Source organism: Balaenoptera borealis (genome assembly GCF_965194805.1).
Source record: "Balaenoptera borealis genome assembly, chromosome: 1".
Taxonomy (NCBI): Eukaryota; Metazoa; Chordata; class Mammalia; order Artiodactyla; family Balaenopteridae; genus Balaenoptera; species Balaenoptera borealis.
This window is the reverse complement of record NC_138860.1, coordinates 176230590-176253659: the sequence shown is the minus strand read 5'-3', so window position 1 is coordinate 176253659 and position 23070 is coordinate 176230590. Positions and strand designations below refer to the sequence as shown.

Sequence of the window (23070 nt, the reverse complement as noted above, 5' to 3'; positions counted from 1 at the left end):
CACAGAGTAGGCAACTCAACAATATTAGTTCCCTTTCTTGGTCTTAAATATTTAAGAGTAAGAAAATATCTATTAATCAAGGCTAATTCACAATCCCTATTAGTAATCACAGGACAACAATGAACCTGTATTTGCTCCTTGTTCATACTCTAGATCAACTCCCTTCCCATCCCACCGTTTCCAGTTTTTCAAACTTCAGTTACTATGTTTAGAAGTGATTTAATTTTAGAAACCTGGAAAATTCTTCTGAGTAAATTGAGCAAAACCTTCATCTGCCCCAAGGGGAATTCTGAGCAAAATAATTATTTCTAACAAGAAAAGAATTTTTTTCTATGGGAGTTATTCAATTTAACCACATGAATGCCGCCAAAGCTGCACGCAAAGTAACAGAAAGCCGTCTGGAACACACCGTATAGATTCTCCGAATGGAAACGTCCCCCTAAAATCCAAACACCTCCCTCCCTAATCTTAGGTAGTAAAATCTTAATAGGTGATCTGAATTCCCCCGCCTCTGACACCAGTCCAACTCCTTAGGCCAGAACTGCAGCAGTCCGTAAAACGCCCTGAACAAACCCCACCTCTCAAAATACCCGCAAAAGGCAGGCAGGTCCAGATAGTATTTTCTCCTTAATGGACAGATTAAACACTAGAAGCACAATTCCCTTCCCAAGGTCATCCAAGTCAGTGAAGGTGCGACGGAGAATTTGCAGGCAGTCTCTTGGGCTTTCTGGAGATCATACTGCAGGGATTTTCTTTTTTTTTTTTTTTTTTTTTGAAGTGGGGGCTGCCTATTCTCTTCCCCTCTCCCACCCTCAAGTGTGAGCACTGGTCTCGGCATTTCCGAAACAAGCCACAACAAGCTCTGCAGTGTTAGGAAAGGGGCTGACGCGATGAAGAAACAGATGCTCCAAAGCAAGATGGTCTTTCTCGGCTCGCAAAGCCTCCTCCAAGGTTATTAACAGAAACCGCAGGCACCCCAGGGAGCTCTACAGCGGGTTCCGAACCCCCAGCCCGGTCGCTCCGGGACGCCAGGTTCCCCTCAGCAGCCCTCGCAGCCCGAGGCCACCGGCCCCAGAAACCGCACTTCATTCCAGCGCTCCGGGAAGCCATGGCTCTTTCCCCGCCCGGGCAGGGGTGGGGGCGCGCAGGGAGGCGGGCCGCTCGCGCTGCGGAAAGTTCACCGCGGCTGCGGGCGGGGGCGGCCCCGACCCGGCTCGTCCGCGTCCCCCAGCAGATTCCACCATTAATTAGTCCTAAGGACTGTCTACTGGCAACTTAAACAAAGCGAATGCCTCGAATTCCTTCCCGGCCCAGCGGTCTGGCTGCGAGACCAGCATCGGCCGGGACGCGGGCTGGCGCTGCGGGCGGACAGCTGCGGCGGCCGCGGCGGGACCCCCTCCTCGCCCATCCCGCGTCCTCGCCGCCGGGCCCCGCAGCCCGGCCCGCACGCCAGCCTGAGCGCTCCCAAACCTCCCTCCTCCTCCTCCTTCTCCACCTCTCCTCCTCCTCCTCCTCGGGAGCTCCCGGGCTCTTCCTGTAAGATCACTTCCTTCCTCCCCGGGTGCCCACGGGCCCCGCGCAGCCCCCTCCCCGGCGGTCCCGGCCCCCCGCCCGGCCGCACCGCTCCCCGCCCCCACCGGGCCCCGCGCGCCTCCCCACCCCCCAACTCCCAAACTCGACCCTAAAACTCTCCTCCGCTCAGCTCTTGGCCCCAAACATTTCTCCTCAGATTCTCGCTCCCACCAAGAAGTCTCTCAGAACCTTCCCTCCCCCTTCAAAGGAAAAATCTCCAACTCCAAAAGAATTCTCAAGGTCTCTCTCCAAAGATCTCCCTTTCCGAGCTCCTTCTCCGAAATTCCGCTCAAACTCTACCCCCACCTCAACTCCACACCCCTCCAGCCCTCGCCGGGGTGCGCCCTCCGGTTCTGCCCGGTCACCCCTGGGTGCCCCGACCCCCTGGCGGGGCAGGCCGCCTCCTCCGGGCGCCCTCCTCTCTCCGCCCGCCCGCCCGGCCTCCCGCGCCGCGCTCCCGCCACCTCCCCGCAGACTCCTCACCTCGGCGGCTACGGCCCGCGCTCCCGCCCGCCAAGGGCTCCGGCGCTCGGCTCCCAGCGGCCGGCGCCTCCTCCGGCTCCCAAGACTGACAATGAGGGGCGGAGCCAGAATGTGACGTCAGCGGCATGGGAGGCGGGGTCTTTGTGGGGGCGGAGCTGATAGACGGTCCCGCCCCCTTTGTCTTCTCCCCCTTCCCGGGACTTGGACTTTTCCAAGTTTTTATCGCCTATCTAGCTAGGTGCCCAGGTCCTGTGCTACGCGCGGTGGAAAATCGAAATGGAAGACAAGACGTCCTGCTTTCAAAAGAGGCACTCTCAGGGGATTGTGGGATTAAATGAGATAATCCATGTAAAGGTATTTAGCCCAAGGCCTAGTATGGAGTAATCTCTCAAAAAATACTATTTCTATTACTCAGCAAAGTGTGGAAAAGGAACTCAGCTTGAACTCAGGAGGCATGAGTTCCAGTCCCCAGCTCTGCTATTAATTCCATGTGTGATCCTAGATAAGTCCTTTGCCATCTATGTTCCCTCCTTTTGCCTTCTTTAAAATGGGAAGCGGCGGGCCTCCCTGGTGGCACAGTGGTTGGGAATCTGCCTGCCAATGCAGGGGACACGGGTTCGATCCCTGGTCCTGGAAGATCCCACATGCCGCGGAGCAGCTAAGCCCGTGCGCCACAACTGCTGAGCCTGCGGTCTAGAGCCCGTGCTCTGCAGCAAGAGTAGCCACCGCAGTGAAGAGTAGACCCTGCTCACCGCAATTGGAGAGAGCCCGCGCGCAGCAACGAAGACCCAACGCAGCCAAAAATAAATAAATGAAATAAATAAATTTATTAAAATGGGAAGGGGCAATGACCAGATGATCTCAAAGGGCCCGCCAATAACTCTGTGGACCTACTATGTGCAAGGTACCTAGAGCCCAGAGAAGGGAGAGGGGGGCCTTTGAAGAGAGCCCAAGACCCAGATCCAGCATGGTACAGAACACAGCTCTAGACACTCTCCCCTCAGATGCCCTCCCACATACTGACACAGGGTTGCATTCACAAGCCCGGACACAGATGCTCTGAGGGCTGCTTCCTCTTTGACTGCAGCAGCATAGCTGGTCTCTTGAGACATCTCTTGTGTAAGCTCCTTATTGCCTATGGAATAAAGGCCAAATGCCTGGCCTGGTGTGATCTCTTCCTACCTTTACACACACACACACACACACACACAAAGTTTATCCAAACTTCCCCTAGCACACCCACTGCTTTCCCACATCTGCGCATTGCTCATGCTCTTCCCTTGCTGTCTCTTCTCAGTTTACAACTCTTCCTAGTTTCCCCCAGCCAGAAGCTGACTCTCCCTGCTCTGAATACCCATGGCATTGTGTTAACTCTCATGTGGGCATGAACACATTTTAACTTGTGTCAAACTGACCTCCCCTTTGTTTCTTAGCACTTCCTCACTTCCTTGAGGTCAGAGCCCACACATGTTTGTGGAGCTCAGGTTCTGATGCCAGAAAACCCTGGGATTATATACCCGTGTTCTGGCCTGTACTAGCTCTCTTTGAGCCTCATTCTCCTCATCTGTAAAATGGGCATATTAATACAGTCCTTGTGGTGTTCGGTTTAAAATTACATAAGACACTGTGTAGAAAGCACCAGGCACAGTTTTCCACAAACGATGTAGCTGTCATTCTTCTTTTCATTCTTTTTTTTTTAATTTTTTTTATTTATTTATTTTTGGCTGCGTTGGGTCTTCATTGCTGGGTGCAGGCTTTCTCTAGTTGTGGCGAGCGGGGGCTACTCTTCCTTGCGGTGCGCAGGCTTCTCACTGCGGTGGCTCCTCTTGTTGCGGAGCACAGACTCTAGGCATGCGGGCTTCAGTAGTTGTGGCATGTGGGCTCAGTAGTTGTGGCTCACGGGCTCTAGAGCACAGGCTCAGTAGTTGTGGAGCACAGGCTTAGTTGCTCCGCGGCATGTGGGAACTTCCCGGACCAGGGCTTGAACCCATGTCCCCTCCATTGGCAGGCGGATTCTTAACCACTGAGCCACCAGGGAAGCCCTTCATTCTTCTTATTGTTATTATCATCAATATTATTTCTAGTTCCTAACACCAGATAGCATCCCTAGTGATAATCCACCTAATCATTTCATAGTGGAAGACTTTGAGGTGCTGAGAGAGGAAGAGGCTCACTGAAAGGGGCCCTGCAGAGCATTGCCATTGGAATAGAAACTGCAGTTTCTAGACCCCAGGTGGATTCTGCAGAGTCACAGCTGATACCCCAGAGTGTCTCTGTCACTCAGCACCCCTCCAGGTTGGGGATGCCTTTGAGTTCTCATCCTTTTCAGCAGAGCTGACCCGGTTCTCCCTTGTGCCTCTCTCCTCTCGTTTTCCTTACAGAGAGATGGATCTGTGTTAAACTGCCCTTGGCAACTCCGCAGTCTTCTAGCAGAACTGCAGCAAGGCACTGGGCGTTTCCAGAGTGCTGGCCTGTGGGGAGAGGGAAAGGGCTTTGGGGTTCTGATTAATTTCCTGCGAGGGGGGACAGGCAAATGGCTGTTCTGAATTGCCTGGGCTGGTCCTCAAGAACCCCTAACAAATCGCAGCTTATTTCTAGAATAAGAGATTCAAAAATTCAACTTCCCATGAAAGGAAGGCATGGCCACAGGATTGCTGCAGGCAAAGAAAGGGCCTTTACTGAGTCCCTGCTATATGCTGATTCCAAGCATTGCAGACACTTGGAAGAGAGAACCCAGGACATACAGGGGAGGTTCTGAAGACAGAAGCTTCTCTCTGGGACCCATGAACCGATCAGCCACTTATTCATTCATTCAGAGCAAAAGCTTTGGCACAGGACAGATCAGGATTCAAATCTCAGCTCCATTACTTACCAGCTGTGCGACCTTGGGCTTTCAAGTCTCTGCACCTCAGTTTCTCATCTGAAAAATGTGAATAACAATAGTACTTATTTCATTCAGGGGCTGTGAGGATCAAATGAAATAACATGTGAAAGAGCTTAGTTCAGAGCCTGGCACCTAGTTCATGCCAGGATATGGTGGCTGCTGTTACTATTCCAACATGGACTCCCAGTAAGGCCTCTCATGTGCTGGCCTCTGGACTGGAGGTAATAGTCCCAACCATAAGAAGCTCATTTGGTAAAAGGAATGGAATAGATTTTCATGAATAGGCAAGAAAAGGTGTCTACTGGGTACTGTTAAATTAAAAAAAGAGTAAGAGTAAGTTGCAGAATTACAGAAGTAGTAGGATCCCATAATTATAACTTATATGCTTAATATATGCATTACAAAATGGAGAATATAGGAAACTAAATACGATGCCTTCACCTTTATTCCTTTCTTTTTGTTTTGCTTTTCTTTGTGTGTGTGTATAGCAGGAATTTTCAAAAAAGACTCTACTGAATGCTAAGAGGGAGAAAGAGGATGAAGACACAGCTACAAGGTGTATCAGCAATGGGCATCTGAACCAACTGTTCATACGCCATGGAAAATTCTACAGGTTCCATCTCATTCTTCATGGCATTCCAGGGAAAGCCCCAGCCCAGACAATTCTCATCTTCTCCCGCCTCCCCAGCCCTTAGCTGCACTTGAACTTTCAATGGTATAGCCAGAGGCAAGACTCTGAACAGAACTCCCAGGAACCATAGCAAGGCCAGTAGGAGAGACCTTTAAACAGGAAGAATCTTTTTTTGCTCCCTGTCCTGTGCCCCATCCCCACCTCCCAAGGAGTAACAATCTGAGAGCATCTTGTGGCTACAGTGCCTAAAACTGCCTGCACTTTCATTTCTCCTCATTATATCTTTCTGCAATTTAAATTTTTTTACAAGGAGGATGTATTACTTGGTCATCAGAAAAAAGGCAGTAAAGATGTAAATAATAAGAAAGCTAACCAAGCCCGCGTTGGTTCACTTTTGTTGGTTTCCAAACAATAAATTAGAACAATGTGGTTGAGGCCAATGCTTAAGTCTCACAGGAATCATAGAAAGTAAGAGTGGGAAGGGATAGAATCACCCTCAATTTCTCCTACCACCCCCCAAATGGCCTAATTTTAAGTCCTCTCACATTTCAGACCACCCACCAACACATGTATTTCATTCATTCATTCAACAAACACTTATGGATCCTTTACTATAAACCAAGCATCATATAGGTTATGAAGGTCATTATTCCTATCTTGCAGATTAGAAAAACAAGGCTCAAGGAGGTAAAGTAAACTGCCCAAAGTCTCACATCTATTGGGATCTAAACCAAGACCTTCACAGCATCAAAACTCAATTCCTAAAGGGTGAGGGCTAAATTCCAAAGTGAGTGTGCTGTGCACTTAGGACGCCATGATTGCTGGGTGGCCTCGGGCAAGTCACTGAACTCTTCCCAGCAGCAGTTTCCCCATCTCTGTGGAGTAAGGACATACCTGGATATTTTACGTAAGTTAAGCACTTTGTAAGTTGTAACACATAATTCAAAGGGAAGTCATTATATTAGCTCTTCTGAGACTGATTCTCACTCATCTTTGGATCTCTTGGTGCTTTCCCCATTACTGTTTATCCCCATTAATGTTTATCCCCCATTAACACATTTAGGACAGTCTTCCTTGCACAAACTCATATTATACCCCCCACTAGCCTCGGACCTCCTCGAGGAGTGGAACAATGCTTATTCATTTCTAATGCCTTTCCGCCCCTAGTGCAGTGAATGGCAGTCCCTCCATTCCTTCACTCTTTTTTTTATTTCATAACAAATGACTGAGAGCCTACCATGTGTAAGACAGCAAAGGTCCCTGCCTTCTTAGACCTTAAGACTGGTGGGGTGGAGAGACAAGAAAATATTAAGCACAGTTAATTACTTCATTAATTAACTGCATTAACTCTCACAAAGTGGGACTTCCCTGGTGGCGCAGTGGTTAAGAATCGGCTTGCCAATGCAGGGGTCACGGGTTCAAACCCTGGTCCGGGAAGATCCCACATGCCATGGAGCAGCTAAGCCCGTGCGCCACAGCTACTGAGCCTGCGCTCTGGAGCCCGCGAGCCACAACTACTGAGCCCGCGAGCCACAACTACTGAAGCCCGGCGCCTAGAGCCCGTGCTCTGCAACAAGAGAAGCCACCGCAATGAGAAGCCTGCACACCGCCACGAAGAGTAGCTCCCACTCACCGCAAGTAGAGAAACCCCACACACAGCAACGAAGACCCAACGCAGCCAAAAATAAATTTAAAAAAAAAATAAAAATCTCACAAAGTATCAGCCCAGGTGCAATGAGAGCTTGGGGGATGTGTTGTGGGGACCTAAGTGAATCCAGGATATAGGGAAGGCTTCCTAGAGGAGGTGGCCTTGAGGCTCAGAGACGTTAAGAAATTTGTTTAATGTCACACAGCTGTTGAGTGGAAAAGCTGGGATTTTAACCCAGAACACCTGACTCCACACCCATATTCTTCTACTAGACAACACTGTCTTTTATCTCCTCCCTCCTATTCTTCCCTGGCTCTTATTGGTGAAAGGGAGCAAGGTCTGTCTAACACGGGATGCTCAAAAGCAATGTTTTTCCCAGATTGGGGGATCAGGGCCCCCTTTGAGAATCTGGTGAAATCCATGAAACATCTCCCATGTATACATGTATACAGACAGACCCACAAAGTTTTGCCTGCAATTTCAGGGTTCATAGGCATCCTGAGGCCCAGGTTTAGAACTCACACCATGCGGACCATAGGACTTTATAGTGAGATGCTCAGAGCCTCAGAAAGAGATACCAGGGCCCCATGGGGACCTCAAATTCAGAGACAGACCCCAGGATTCTATAAAAAGATTCTCAAGATCCAGGTGAAAGATCCTGGGATCCTGTAGAGAACCCAAGTCCTTCCCCTGCAGAGACTTTAAGATGCCACATAGATTGCAGAGGAGGCTCAGGCCTGGACAAAGCTGGTGTCCCCACAGGGGAACCCATGGGCCTTGGAAAGCTATGGTAAGACCTTTTTTGGGTCACTGACACCTTTGAAACTGAGGAAAAATGCAACACACAAGATGCTGTACACAAAATCAAGGCGTTCACAGACCCCTAGGAGGCCATCAGTAACCCCCAGAATCCGGCCTCCTGTTCTTGGGCCTCCGCAAGAACCTGAAGCCCCTCAAGAACCTGGACCAGGACCACAGACTCAAGGCACAAACTCTAGAGTCAAACAGACCACGGGTCGAATTCTGGCCCTGCTGTTTACTAGCCATGACCTTGGGCCACTCACCTACAAACCCTCAGGCCTCAGCGTCTCACCTCCCAAAAGAAAGGGTCGGACACCTCTCCCTCCCCAGTCCAGGCCCCGCGGCGTGGGCTCCGGGCCCGGTGGGGCGTAGGCGCCTGCGGGACCCAGCCTCTCCGCTCCGGCGCCCGGGAGGGACCGGGGCTGCAGCACTTTCCTGCAATGCTAATGGGCCGACTGCAGCGGGAGTGCGGGCGGCGCGGGAGGCGGCGCGCTTGCCGCAGTGACAGCGCCGCGCCGCGCCCCCGCGGGCCTGGGAAGCCGGCGGAGCCGTTCCCACCCGCCGGGCAGGGCGTTCCCGCCGGCCGGCTTCCTGCAGTCGGGGGCAGCGGAGGGGGGAGGCGCGGAGGGGCCGCGGGGCCCGGCAGGCCTGGTTCCTGGCTTTCTCTCCACGTTTCCTGAGCAGGACCGGCCGGGGGATGGGACCCAGCACAAACGTCCTTCCTGGGAGCGCAGCCAGGAAATCGCGTCCTGGTTCGCTCAGGTTCCTCCTCTGTCCGGGACGGTGCCGATTGCGGTCCGTAATCTTCTCGTACTTACCCACGGGGTGTGATGCGACCCGCTTACCGCTTCGGGAAGCTGAGAGATGAAAAGGCAGACCCCAGACCCTACAACACAGCAAGATTCCAACCCCGTGATGGAAGTTAATTCCATCCTACGGATGAGAAAACTGAGGCTTGAAAAATTGAAGTGACTTACCCAAGGCCTTCATAAAAACATTACTGTAGGGGCTTCCCTGGTGGCGCAGTGGTTGAGAATCTGCCTGCCAATACAGGGGACACGGGTTCGAGCCCTGGTCTGGGAGGATCCCACATGCTGCAGAGCAACTGGGCCCGTGAGCCACAACTACTGAGCCTGCGCGTCTGGAGCCTGTGCTCCGCAACAAGAGAGGCCGCGATAGTGGGAGGCCCGCGCACCGCGATGAAGAGTGGCCCCCGCTCGCCGCAACTAGAGAAAGCCCTGGCACAGAAACGAAGACCCAACGCAGCCAAAAATTAATTAATTAATTAATTAAAAAACAAAAACATTACTGTAAATAAAATAAAGTGTTCACTACCTACCAGGCGCTGTGCTACAAATGCTCTAAATGTAATTGTACCATTGAGTCCTCAGAACCTATGAGGATAACTATTGTCCCTATTTTATAAATGAGGAGACTGAGAACCAGAGAAGCCAAGTGGCTTCTCCGATGTCTCACAGCTAGGAATTAAACGCGAATCTCCTGTTTCCAGAGCTCAGGCCATTCCACTATCCTGCGTCCCAGATGTCCTATTTCAACTCATTACAGTGAGTAACCTGAGAATCAGAACCCTGTCTCCTTTGTCTTTGGGTCCCCCAAACCCCACTTGGAACTTGACACAAAATAGGCACTCGGAGATGACTCTGGAGCCTAGCACAGAAGCTCAAAATTAGAAGGACTAGTAGGAGGCATCTAGCCTGACTCCTTCTAGAGCCTTCAGCCAAGTGAGAATTCAGCTTCTGCTTCAATACTTCCTGTCATGATGAACTCTCTCTCTCCCATCATAATCCATTCCCCTGTTGGACAAATACGTTTGGTCTAAAATGTAAATACTTCATTTTGCTCGTGGTTCCTTGTAAACAGAGGAAGAACATTTCCCTCCTCTTGGGCATAATACACACCGCATGGTATCCTTAGCCATTTTATAAGGGTTCAATAATTTTAAGTCCTTGTGAACTGGAACAATGCCAGCTATTTACCAGAGCTGTTCCCCTTTCATGTGTAGAGTTGTTTCAGAGCAAAGCAGCCAGCCCAGACTACATTTTCCAGCACCTCTTGCAACTAAGCACGTGACAGTGGGATATGGGCAGAGACAATGTGTGCCGTGTCCAGGGCAAATCCAAGTTAAGAACTATGTATGCTTTCTCAAAGCTCTCTCATTTCTCTCCCATCTGCCAACTGGATGCCAACACCACGTGAACCTGGGAAACCACATGTTGAACACAGCAGAGCCTTGGTCAGGCTGGGTTTCACTCAAGTCGCTTGGCTGAATGGTACCCACATTGAACCAACTTCTATTTAGTGTTTAGGCATTGAGATCTCAGGATTTCTCTATTACGACAGTTAGCATAACTTAACTAACACTGGGACCAACTTGGGTTCATTGTTATGTCCTCCACCTCACAAAGCATGATGTTGGTCACAGAAAAGTTGCTCAAAAGACATCCATCGGGCTTCCCTGGTGGCGCAGTGGTTGAGAATCTGCCTGCCAATGCAGGGGACGTGGGTTCGAGCCCTGGTCTGGGAAGATCCCACATGCTGTGGAGTAACTGAGCCCGTGAGCCACAACTACTGAGCCTGCGTGTCTGGAGCCTGTGCTCCGCAACAAGAGAGGCCGCGATAGTGAGAGGCCCGCGCACCGCGATGAAGAGTGGCCCCCGCTCACCACAACTAGAGAAAGCCCTCGCACAGAAACGAAGACACAAAACAGCCAAAAATAAATAACTAAATAAATAAATTAAAAAAAAAAAAGACATCCATCTAGCACCGACTGTGTCCACTTGGTTCAGCTAGGCAGAAATAGTCTGTTCATCTCACTGATGCATTATGTCCTGTCTATTCCAAAAAGGGTTTTGCGTTGCAGCTGCAAGCCTATTTGATGGATAATTAAAGAGCAAGAATCAGGGAGTAATGAAAGCCTGGACCGAAGGACAGTGGAGAAGGAGGGAAGAAAGGTGAAAAATTGACCAATAATAGCAGAAATGCTAGGTCAAGTTTTCTAAGGACAGCAACTGTGACAGAACAAAAACCATGGCTCTGAGTTTCCTGGCAGTCAAAGCAAAGAGGGAAACCGGATGAGTTACAAATTATATGGGAAGTAGTAAGCATGTGATTAAGCACACAAACCCCAGAGCCAGACTGTGCTGTTCTGAAGCCCAACTCTACCACTTACGTAGGCAGTTATTTAACTTCTCTGTGCTTCTGTTTTTCATCTGAAAAATGGGGATGATATAATAATAATACCCCTCTCTTAGGGTCATTGGGAGGATTAAATGAGCCAAGGCATATTCAGTTCTTATAACAGGCCTGTCACGTGGTGAATTCTATATAAGAATTAGCTATTGCTACAGTCTGATTGGAAGAATCAGGCCAGTGATTTGGAAGAGACAATTTTTTCCCTGTACTAAACTCTCAGAGGTATGTATTATATAAGGGACCCCAACTAATACAATGGACTGTGCCTCAATCAAACTTATGACGACTGCTGGGCCCTGTATCCCATGGTCATTTCTCTTATTGGCTTTTGGTCCAGACAAGTCTTGGCATTCTACTCACTAGGTAACTCTGGGGGCAGATTGTTCGGGTGCCCTAAGTGCCTTTCTGATGACCTGTGCACAAGGCAGGTAAGTGTCGTGGGGACAAGCAAAGGGGCTGGTGTCAGACCCAGGTACATTTGTTAACCTCTTCAAGCCTCAGTTTCTTCATCCATACAGTGAAGACAATAACAAATAGTACCTACCTAAGAGAGTTGCTATAAAGATTACATGAAAGAATAGATACAAAACCCTTACCACAATGACCGGAACTATGGGAAGATTGTACTACACCAGCACTCACAAAATAAGGGAGAAACTGACAAAATTAAAATAAGGAATCTCACCTGAGACCCCTGGAGTACGGAGAATCATTTTTAATGCTTTAAAAATTGGAACAGATAAGACTCCGTGCTTCCACTGCAGGGGGCATGGGTTTGATCCCTGGTCAGGGAACTAAGATCCTGCATGCTGCGTGACTAAAATAAATAAATAAATAAAGATAAAATTTTTTCAAAAAGTGGAACAGAAATGGTAATTTCCCCCAGAATGTGGCCCTGGGCTGACCAAAGCATCATTTCTTTGCTTCTGGCTAGAATTCCCTTGGCTTAATTCAGTGTGGTGTGCAGCCCAGGCTGGCCTGTTTTTGGAGCCACCCTGGCCTGATGAGGTGCTGCAGAGCCAAAATGACCACCGTGCCACAGCAAAAGACTGTTTTTGAGGGGAGTTGAGAACCGGAAGCTCCCCCTTGGGCTTCCATGTGTTGGGTGCTTCCTCGGTACCCAGCACTGCACTGAGCTTCACATATTACCTTGCCCTGACAACAGCTTCAAGGGGTGAGCCCTACTGGCAATCACATTTTATGGATGAGTAAACTGAATATCAGAGAAGCAAAGTGACCTGTCTAGGGTCACACAGCTAAGAACTGGCAAGGCTGGGACACGAGAGAGATGTATGTTTCTAACCATTAGACCACACTGCATCTCCTCTGCACCCTGGCCCAGGATCTTGTCTCTCTCATTAGCCTAGGCTGTCTGTTTTCCTCAAGGATCTTCTAGGAAACGCCCACTGTAGGGACCACCTTCTCCTCCTGTCTGGGCAGCCCCTTACCCTCTGAGAACTATCTCCTGGACAAGACAGACAAGTGTTAATGGTGTGCCTTAAGCTGGTCAGAAGCTCTGAGTGGATGGAAAACCCGCCACCATCGCCATCACCGAGTCCAGTCTCAGCTCTCATTTGCTCAGCCTCCTGGTTGGTCTCTCTCTCTGCCTCCAGGCTCCCCCACCTCCATTCCTCCCTTCACCTGCAGTCAGGGTGATGGCTCTCAACACTTACCTAACCAAGTCATCCCCCTTCTGAGTAACCTTCAGTAGCTCCCTATTGCTCCCAGGATAAAGTTCAAAGTCAATCGTTTGGTATAGCCCTCAAGGCCCAGCCTACTTCTCCAACCCTCTCTTTGCTCTCAGGCATCCTTGGCCCCCATGGCCCCAAACATTCATAGTTCCCAGCCCCAGAGCCTTTGCACATGTGGTTCCTGTGTGATGTGAGGTGAACGAGCTGCCAGGCCTAAGCTGTGCTGTGAGACTGTCAGATTCCATTAACCTCATCTTCTCCCTGCCCTCTAACTGAGACGTCTCTGCCAGCAGGAATTGCCCACCATCCACCTGGAAAAGGGACCAGTCAGGAAGAGGTCATAAGCAACTCGGGCTCTGTGTAGAGCCCTGGGAAATGAGGACCTTATCTTGCATCCACTCTATGTGTTGGAAGCTAGGTGTCAAGAGGTGACATGATAAAGCAGCAATGGGGAGCTAGATTTCCTATCAAGTCTGCATGACGCCTGTATCCAAGTTTTTAACAATTCCCCAAGGCAATCTCCTTATTTGAGGCAGAATTCACCTCTGTATATGTATACAATGTATACAGTTGCCTGAGTGCTGTCCCAGAGCAGGCAGTCTTCCCACCTCATTATTCCCACTTGCTAGGAATAATTGCTCTGAATGAGGAAGGCACCCACTCATCGTTGATTCCTGTGCCTTTCTCTGGTGCCCCTGTGCCACCTGGTGGGCATACCTGGAATAGACCAGGATTTCTGCCGACAGCTCTGAGGAAGGAGGCCTAGGGTAGGTGCCCTTAGCCAAATTCTCCAGGGTGGCATTTTCATCTCAGTCTACATTCCCCTCTGAGACCCCAGGGCTCACCTGTGCCTGAGGTCCTGAAAAAGGCAGAAGCTGATTCTGTCTCACTGTGGAATCTTGGGTCTGTCACGGCCCCTCTCTGGGCTCAGGTTCCTCATCTATAAAAAAGGACCTGAAGAAATTGGGCCCTACCAGCTCTGACATTCTAGGATCTGTGTCTAAAGTTCATTAAGTGGGAACTTCCCTGGTGGTACAGTGGATAAGAATCCGCCTTCCAATGCAGGGGACGCGGGTTCAATCCCTGGTCAGGGAACTAAGATCCCACATGCCGCAGGGCAACTAAGCCCACGCACAACTACTGAGCTCGCACGCCTCAACAAGAGAGCCGGCGTGCAGCAAACTACAGAGCCCACGTGCTCTGGAGCCCGCATGCCACAACTAGAGAGAGGAAAAAAAAAAAAAAAAACCCACGCGCCGCAACTAGAGAGAAGCCTGTGCACAGCAATGAAGACCTGACGCAGCCAAAAAACTGAAAAAGAAAAAGAAAATAAAATTTAAAATAATAATAATAATAAATAAAGTTCACTTAAGTGACCTGTGGCTCTGCCTCCTTCCTTAGCTCAACGGGAAGGATGTAAATTCTAGGAGAACAGGGAAGTTGCTAGCTTATTCACTCTCTATCACAAGTGTATGGGGCAGTGCTTCAAACATAGATGCTTTACTGGGTTTGAGGCTGTATTAATAGAAGCACTGTATGTACAATGAAGGAGGTGATACTCCTGTCCATGTCTGGAGTTCCAAGTTCCATTTGGGGTCAGAACTTTGAAAGGGACATGGAGAAAGTGTAACTCATTCATAGAAGGATGAAGAAAATAATAGCTGAAAGGGGGACCACAAAACTACACAGTATGGGGGAACAGTTGAAGGAGCCAGAATATTGAGTCTGGTATAAAAAAGACTCAGGGGGTACATGCATCTTCCTTCAAATATCTGAAGAGGGCATCTGGGGAAAAGAAACGGGAGAACTAGGAATTAGGGTTGTTACTTTAAGGGAACAGATATTTCTTTCCCCAAAACCAAAAGAAGTTTTCAGTCTGAGCTACATAACGAACCGACCTGAATTTGAATCCCAGTCTGTCCCTAACTAGTTTTGTAACCTTGGGCAAGTTTCTTTATCACGTTAAGCCTTGGTTCTCTCATCTGTAAAATGGGTATAACGTGGAGCACACAGGACTGTTGCGAGGATAGAATGATACAAAACATTTTTAAAGTGCCTAGTGTGAGGTCTAGTGCCTGGTTAGTGCTGGAGGAGTGTTGCTGTGGTTAAAAATATAGAGAGGGAGTGAGTACCCTGCCACTGGAAGTGTAAGCAGAGGCTCGAGGATAACTTGGTAGGAATGGGAAGGAGTCAAGCAGCTAGTGGGACTGTGGCTCAGGGAAGTGGTGCAGGCTGGTAGCTAGTAGTACTGGCTTTTGGTCACAATGATTAGATGTTTATCTTGGCTTTGCAATTTAATTGCTGTGCAAATTACTTAACCATTCTGAGCCTCAGTCTCCCCAGCTGCAAAATGGGGATAAGTGGTTCCCACCTCACTGAGTTGCTGGGGGATGAAGCAATCAAAATGTGAGCTGCTTCTCTGATGTTAGTGATCTGATTGGGATTGTCCTGGATGACCTTGAAGGTCCCCTCCCATCTGATATTCTCCAGGTCTGGAATCCTGGCTCTTGCCCTTGGGAGCAGACTGCAGAAGGCCCTGGGGAAGCAGGTAAATGCACTGTCCTAAGACTCCCAGATGCAGAGGACTTCTTGCATCTGCTCCTTGCCAGGAGCAGTGTAAACAGGGCACTGTCCCTTTCCCTCCCCCACAAGCCAGCCCTTCCTGTGACAGGAAGGTGGCTAGGATGGCATCTGAGGAAGTTGAGGGGGTAGGACACAGGATGGGGTACGGGACAGGACAGTGGTGGACAGGCTGTCTGGTTTTCTAATCTGCTTATGCACTTTGGTCCCCAGATAAACTGTGAGCTCTGTGAGGGATTCAACTGCAGTACAGGGTACAGAAATTAGCCAATAGCCTGGGGAGGATCAGAAGTTGCCAAATGGCAGCCCAGGGGCCAGATTTGGCTCACAGGTTTGTTTTGTTGTCTGCATAGTTGCACAGTGGTTTGTTTTTCAAATTAGTTGTCAACATTTAAAAATAAGGGTATTGCATTAAAAATCCCAATTCCTTACTCTCTTCAAAGTCAGCAGAGTTGACACATTTCTGTATGGCACGAGTTAGTGAGAGATGAGTAGTAGCTGCCGCCTTTAGTTAGGGCGTATGAGCTCCAGTCACCAGAGTCCCCACACCTCCCAGTTGTATCACACCAGTCAGCTTCACTCACTTATGAATGTGCAAATTACTTAACCATTCTGAGCCTTAGTCCCTTGAGTTTATGATCCCTGGGATAGAGGGATATCTAAGCAATATTTAAGGACAATGGGACAAATCCCAGCCTGGTTATGTGATTCATGAGTGCTCTGAACTCCATTTCCGCATCTGTAAAAGGGGGATAAGGACACAGATCCCTCCCAGAGCTGATATGAAGATTACTTAAGAAAATGTCTGTAAAGCACCTGGAATATAGTAGGTGCTCAACAAAAATTCCCTGTGAGTATACCACGGCCCAGGCTCATTCAATACTCTCCCTGGTTTTGAATGCTACAGTCCTGGGCACAGTGCCAGGTCCCAATCACCCTATGAGGCTAGTGTTATTGTTATACACACCATACAGAAGAGCAAACTGAGGCACAGAGAGATATTAAGCAAGTAAATGGAAGAGCTGGCATGCATAGCCCAGTTTGTCTGATTCCCAAACTTGTGCTTTTCCCTCACAGCCCCATGTCATTTTGGCCCTGACCACATCCACTGGGGTTGAGTGTGAATTCTGAGGTATAACTAACTATAGGGCTAGAATTCTAGCTCTACTAGCATTTACTAGCAGTGTGACACTGGGCAAATTATCTAATTTCTTGGGACTTCCAGTATTTTATCTGGAGGATAGGAAAAGGACCATCTTCATGTGGGTTAAATGAGTTAAATGCTCATAAAATACTTAGGGCAGTACCTGGGCTCACAGTAAGAGCTCAATAAATGCTAGTTATTGTTATCATTAATTGAGCACTGGCTGCGTGCCAGGTACTAAGAGTACGAAGATCAGTGAGCATCCCTGTGGGGCTCAAGATGAGAGATCATAGGCCAGAGGGATGTACTGTCAGGGAGCCTGGCTGTGGAAGCAAGAGGGGGGTGGTGGTTAACTTTGTCAGTTTGTCAGGACCACAGTGCCCAGACATTTGGTCAAAAATTATTCTGAATGTTTCTGTGAGGGTGTTTTTGAATAAGATGGACATTTAAGCCAGTGGACTTTGAGTAAAGCAGATTGCTCTCCATAATGTGGGTGGGCCTCATCCAATCAGTTGAAGGCCTGCATAGAACAAAATGGCTGATGTCCCCTAAGCAAGAGAGACTTCTCCCAGAAGATGGCCTTTGGGCTTCACCAGCAACATTGGCTCTTCTGCACCAGACTGCTTTTGGACTCAAGGTGGAACCCTTTTGTCTGAGTCTCCAGTCTGTCATCCTCCCCGTCAGATTTTGGACTCATCAAGCCTCCACAATTGTGTAAGTCAATTCCTTGAAATAATTCTCTTTCTATATAAATGCACATCCTATTTGTTCTATGTCTCTGGAGAACCCTGACTAAAAGAGGGCGGGTAGTACCAATACCTTTGGCAGTGCTAGCCTGGAGAAGGTTGTCCAAGGGCCCTGACCCTCTCCCTTATAGATGTAACTGTCTTTAATATTTGGGATGCATTTACTACGAGGATCCCACAAAGCTGGGAGAGACAGCACATATAGAGGCTGACAGAATCAGGATTCAAAACCCACTTAATCTTCAGAATGATGTGTAGGAAACTACAAGAAGAAATGTAACATGGATCAATGAAAAGTCCTCCCTTTGGGCTCAACTGTGCAGAGATAGAATCAAGGACCAGGGGGCGGGAGAATGTAGCCAGCTGAAAAGCACTAGGTGTGTATAAGACTTGGCACTTTAACTTGACAACAAGTGCAATATGGGCCAATTCCTTCCTGGGTTACGTTAAGTTCTGATGAGGCATGAGGCTGATCAGCCTGAGGAGACACAGCCCTGGCCTCCAGGTTTCAAAAAGGCAGGATAGGGACGGGCAGATGGAAGTTACTGGAAATCAGATTTGGGCCCAGTGGGAAGAACAGTCAGTGCTGACCAAGATGGCCTGGGTGTCTCATGGGCACTGATCTCCCTGTCACCAAGAATGTTCTAGGAGTTATCCCTTCTTCACGATGTAACAAAGACAGTGCTGTGAAGAGAAAGAGCATGCACTTTGGATGGGATGGACCTAGATTCAAACTAGTTAGTGTGAGTGTGACCTCAGATGAGTCACCCTGAACCCATGGACCTCAGGGAGTACGCGTGCTGCACTGGAAATCCCTGGGTTGCCTCTTAAAGCAGCCAATGAATATAACCTGTTTACCACACTGGCTGGCTCACACTGAGAAACATCCTCTGGCTGTCCTCACTTCCCTGCCCAAGGCGCCAAGCCCGTGCCAACCCGAGAGTGCCTCGTGCTGCCCAGACTTGCTGCCATCCAACCCATGAGAGGACCGGGTAGCAAGAGAGACGTGTGTCCTCCTGGTACCTGTCTCGATGCATTCAGTAGCAAGTAACAGAAAAATCCAGCGAACAGCGTTTAAATCATAAGGATGGTTACTGCTCACTTAACAAGTAATCTGAGACAGGCAGTCCCAGGGAAGCTTTGGTGCCTCAGTGATGCAGTCAAGGAAGTGGGCTTGCTTTTTCTCCTCTGCCATCCTCAGGGCATCCACAATGTTTTCCTGCAGGATCACAGGATGGCTGCCCAAGCTTCCCATCCTCACCGGACAGCTCCCAAGAAGGAAGAACTTTTTTTTCCTCGCATGTCTCCCTTTTCCTGCAAGGAGTATCTTTCTAAAGGCCCTAGCAACTTTCCCTTATATCTTTTTATTTTATTTATTTATTTTTTAAAATTGAAGTATAGTTGATTTACAGTGTTGTGTTTCCCCTTATATCTTGAATAACCAGCTTCTCCGGGTTGGCAAGGTACTTCTCCATTTTGTACCTAAATTCGCAGATCCTGAGAACCCCCTTGGTCCCTGGCAGATCTGACCAGTTGGTTTCCCTACTTATATCCCATTGGCCAAAACTGGGTCACATAGCCATCCCTTGACCAATCACTAGTAAAGGGAATGGAAGTATTCCAACTGGTTTAAACCAATCAGGATTCACCTCCTGGGGGAACTGGCATGTTGCCGTTTGACCTGATTGATGGCAGGAAGCAGGATTGGCTGCTAGACGGGAATCCTGCAGTGTCTGCCACACTTGCGTAAGTCAGAAATTAGCAAATTCCTGTCCTAGACAAGGCTCTGATCTCCTCCAGCATCATCACCATCATGCTGTGCGTGTGTTTGTGACTAATTGTGAAAGAATTAGGAGCATGACAAGGATGTTGGCAGAGGGGGAAGGAGTAAAGCCCCAAATACCGGCTTCCTCTGTGGTCATGGGAAATAAGTTTATTTTTAATCTGATCTTCATGTGGCCTAATTAGTGTGCGGTTCTCCAGGCATGGGCAGCTTTCAGGTAATAATAAGAAAGAGCAGAAAACAGCTGATCTTTCTCCTAAGCTGGCCTATCCTTTGACGGTCCCTGGGTAGAAACTGTGGAGGAGGGGGCATCTGAACAGAAGGACAGAGGGCCTGGGCTGAGTGCAGGCTAAGGGGTCAGCCCAGCCCTGGCTCCTTGGGGACACTGGGGTCACCCAGCCTCCTCATTCACCTCTTGCCTCAGCTATACTCAGGACAGAACTGTCCTGAGTCTGACCTAGGTCTACCTGACACCAAATCTCATGACATGTGAGGTTCCAGCCACAGGAACAAGTCACCTTCTCTTAAAACTTTAAAGACAAAGACATTGAGAATAAGTCATTTATAAACCTGGAAATGGTGTTTCATTCATTCATTCAAACAAATACTTATTGAGTATCTACCATGTCTAGGCACTGAAGTGTGTTGGAGATCAAACAATGATACACGATAAGTAAGATCCCCACCCTTAAGAAGCTGACACCCTAGAGGTGGCAGACAGACAATAAGCAAGAACTAATATATATCATCATCAGTAATAAATATAATAAAGTCAGAGAAGGGGATAGAGATGGCTGGGTAGATGGAGGGGAGGGGTGCCTGCTCTTCTGGATCAGAGGTCTTCGACTACAGCCTGTGAGCTGCCACCTAGTCCAGTAAATAACATTCTATTGGAATAGAGCCAAGCTCATTGATTTATGTATTGTCTATGGCTGCTTTCATGCTACAGTGGCAGAGCTGAATAATTATAACACAGATTCTATGACCTGTGAAGCTGAAAATATTTACTATCTGGCCCTTAAAAAAAAAGTTTGCCATCACAAGGAGATACCATTTCACACCCACTAGAATGGCTATAATCAAAGACAGACAATAACAAGTAAGAGTGAGGATGTGAACAAACTGGAACCCTCACGCACTGATAATGGGAATGTAAAATGGTGCAGCCACTTTGGAAAAGTCTGGCAGTTCCTCAACAGGGTAGACATAGAGTTACCATAGGACCCAGCAACTCCACTCCTAGTTATATACCTAAGAGAAATGAAAGCATATGTCCACACAAAAACTTATACCACAAAATTCAGAGCAGCAGTATCCATAGTAGCCAAAAAGTGGAAACAACCCAAATGTCCATCAATAGATACATGAATAAATAAAATGTGGTCTAGTCATACAATGGAATATTATCTGACAATAAAAGGAAATGTAGGGACTTCCCTGGTGGTCCAGTGGGTAAGACTCCACGCTCCCAATGCAGGGGGTCCGGGTTCGCTCCCTGGTCAGGGAACTAGGTCCCGCATGCATGCTGCAACTGAGAAGCCCACGTGCCACAACTAAGACCTGGCGCAACCTAAATAAATAAACAAATATTAAAGAAAAATAAAAGAAATGTAATAGTGATATATGCTTCAATATGGATCAACTGTAAAAAGAAAGAAGCCAGTCACAAAGTACCACGTATTGTATGATTCCATTTGTATGAAATATCCACAAGAGTCCATCTACAGTGACAGAAAATAGATTACTGATTGCCTAGGGAGAGAGAGGTTGGGCAATGATGGCTAAAGGGTGCACGGTTTCTTTTTGGGGTGATGAAAACTGATTGTGGTGATGGTTCCACAACTCTGTGAAAATACTAAAAGGCATGGAATTGTACCGTTTAAATGGGTGAATTTATGGTATATGAATTATATCCCAATAAAGCTGTTTTTAAAAGGTTTACCAACCTTTGTTCTAGACAGTTAGGGAAGGCCTCGAGGTGGTGGCCTTTGAGCCTCTTTTGTAATTGGCTCAAAGTTCTCAAATAGTAACAGGTGGCATTTTACTGAGCACTTACGTGCCAGGCACTGTGTGAAGCATTTTGCAAATCACTGCCTCATTTAATCCTCACAAAGATCCTATGGCTTAAATACTGACAACTCCATGTAACAGATGAAGAAACCGGAGCGCAGAGAGATTAGGGGACTTGCCCCAGGTCACACAGTTGATAAATGGCAGAACCGGGATCCAACCCCATGTATTTCTGACCTCAAAGCCTGTGCCTTTAACCACTAGACACACTGTATGTACATAGTTCCCTGTCCCGTCTCTGGATTCCTGATCTTTCCCAGATCAGATCAGGCAGATGGCCCAAAGCGAGATGGAGGAGGTGGGGAAGAGCACAGCCTTAAAGGAAAGTAGGGAAGGGCACGCGGGGAGCACAGGGGAGCAGTGAGTGTGCTGAGACGTGTCTCTGGGCTCAGGGAGGCCCCCACGGGGTGAGCAAGTCACTAACACTGTGGTTTTAGAAATTTTGGAGATTTGGGAACAATCTAGTGCCTAGAAATCACCTAGTGCAAGAAGTGGAGAGAGGTTTATTTAAAAGATTCCTGGGGGCTTCCCTGGTGGCACAGTGGTTAAGAATCCGCCTGCCAATGCAGGGGACGCGGGTTCGAGCCCTGGTCCGGGAAGATCCCACATGCCGCGGAGCAACTAAGCCCGTGCGTCACAACCACTGAGCCTGCGCTCTAGAGCCCGCGAGCCACGACTACTGAGCCTGCGTGCCACAACTACTGGAGCCCACGCACCTAAAGCCCGCGCTCCACAAGAGAAGCCGCCACAGTGAGAATCCCACGCACCAAAACGAAGAGTAGCCCCCGCTCTCTGCAACTAGAGAAAAGCCCGCGTGCAGCAACAAAGACCCAACACAGCCAAAAATAAATAAATAAATAATTAAATTAATTAATTAATTAAAAAAAAAAAAGATTCCTGGGTTTCACTGCCAGAGATTCTGATGTAGTGGGTCTGAGTTGGGGACCAGAAATTCAATGTTGACAATGTCTCCCTGGGGGATTCTGATGCAGATGGTCCAGGGACCACACGGTGAGATGTCCAGCAGAAACTTCAAGGTCAGCACAAGACTCCTCTGGGTGCTCCCCTACCCTTATCTTGGCATCCCTCCTTTCCTCTCCCTTCCTGATAGTCCATATTCCTGACTCTCCTTCTCCCTGTGCCCAGAGACCCCACGGAGCGTTACAGGCCTCCCAGGCTCTGTTCCTGCTCTTTTCTCCACCTGGCGTGACCTTCCCTACCTTCCTTTGCTCTGCCCCATCTCCCCCACGAGGCTTCATCACACCTCCCCTTCCTTAGTCTCCCATCCCAAAAAGGCTCATCTTTTGGGAGTCTGCTGAGGTGTCACCTCTTTATGAAATCTCCCCTAACCATAGGCAAGTTTCTCTATTGCAAAATGAGGATGAAAAGCAAACCAGAAATTGTACGTAAGGAGCATTGCAGGCACTCAATACACAGCAGCTGTTATTTTTATATTGCTTGACCTCGGGCAGGTGAGTTTCTGTATCTCTAAAATGATAAGAGCTCTTAGGCCAAGCACTGTATTAAAATATACAATAATATACCTATTATTTTCCTCATTTTACATTTGAGGAAAGTGAGGCAAAGAGGGATTAAGAAACCTGTCCAAGGTCACCCAGCTAGAAATTGGTAGTACTTGGATTTGAACTGAGGCATTAGGTCCTCAGCTCTAATCATCATGTTACATTGACTTCCATTGTTATGAGGCTCCAATGAAATAATAACTACCAGGACTCTGGCACAGGGCCTGGCATGTGGTAGGTGCTCAATAAATGCTAGAGACTGAATTGAATTGAAAGGTTTCTATGTCCAGGGAGAGGGGGA

At 48.5% G+C, this 23070-nt stretch overlaps 1 protein-coding gene across 2 annotated transcripts in view; it reads right to left on the bottom strand.

The window, feature by feature from the left end:
• LUZP1 (leucine zipper protein 1) overlaps positions 1-2174 on the bottom strand; it is a 79930-nt gene extending 77756 nt beyond the window's left edge. Inside the window, exon 1 of one of the 2 annotated variants that reach the window (XM_082372619.1) lies at positions 2056-2174. The gene's annotated coding sequence lies outside the window, so the exon portion shown is untranslated. The remainder of the gene's footprint in view (positions 1-2055) is intronic. The other variant, XM_082372620.1, reaches the window with a different exon arrangement.
• Between the last annotated feature and the right edge of the window lie 20896 nt (positions 2175-23070).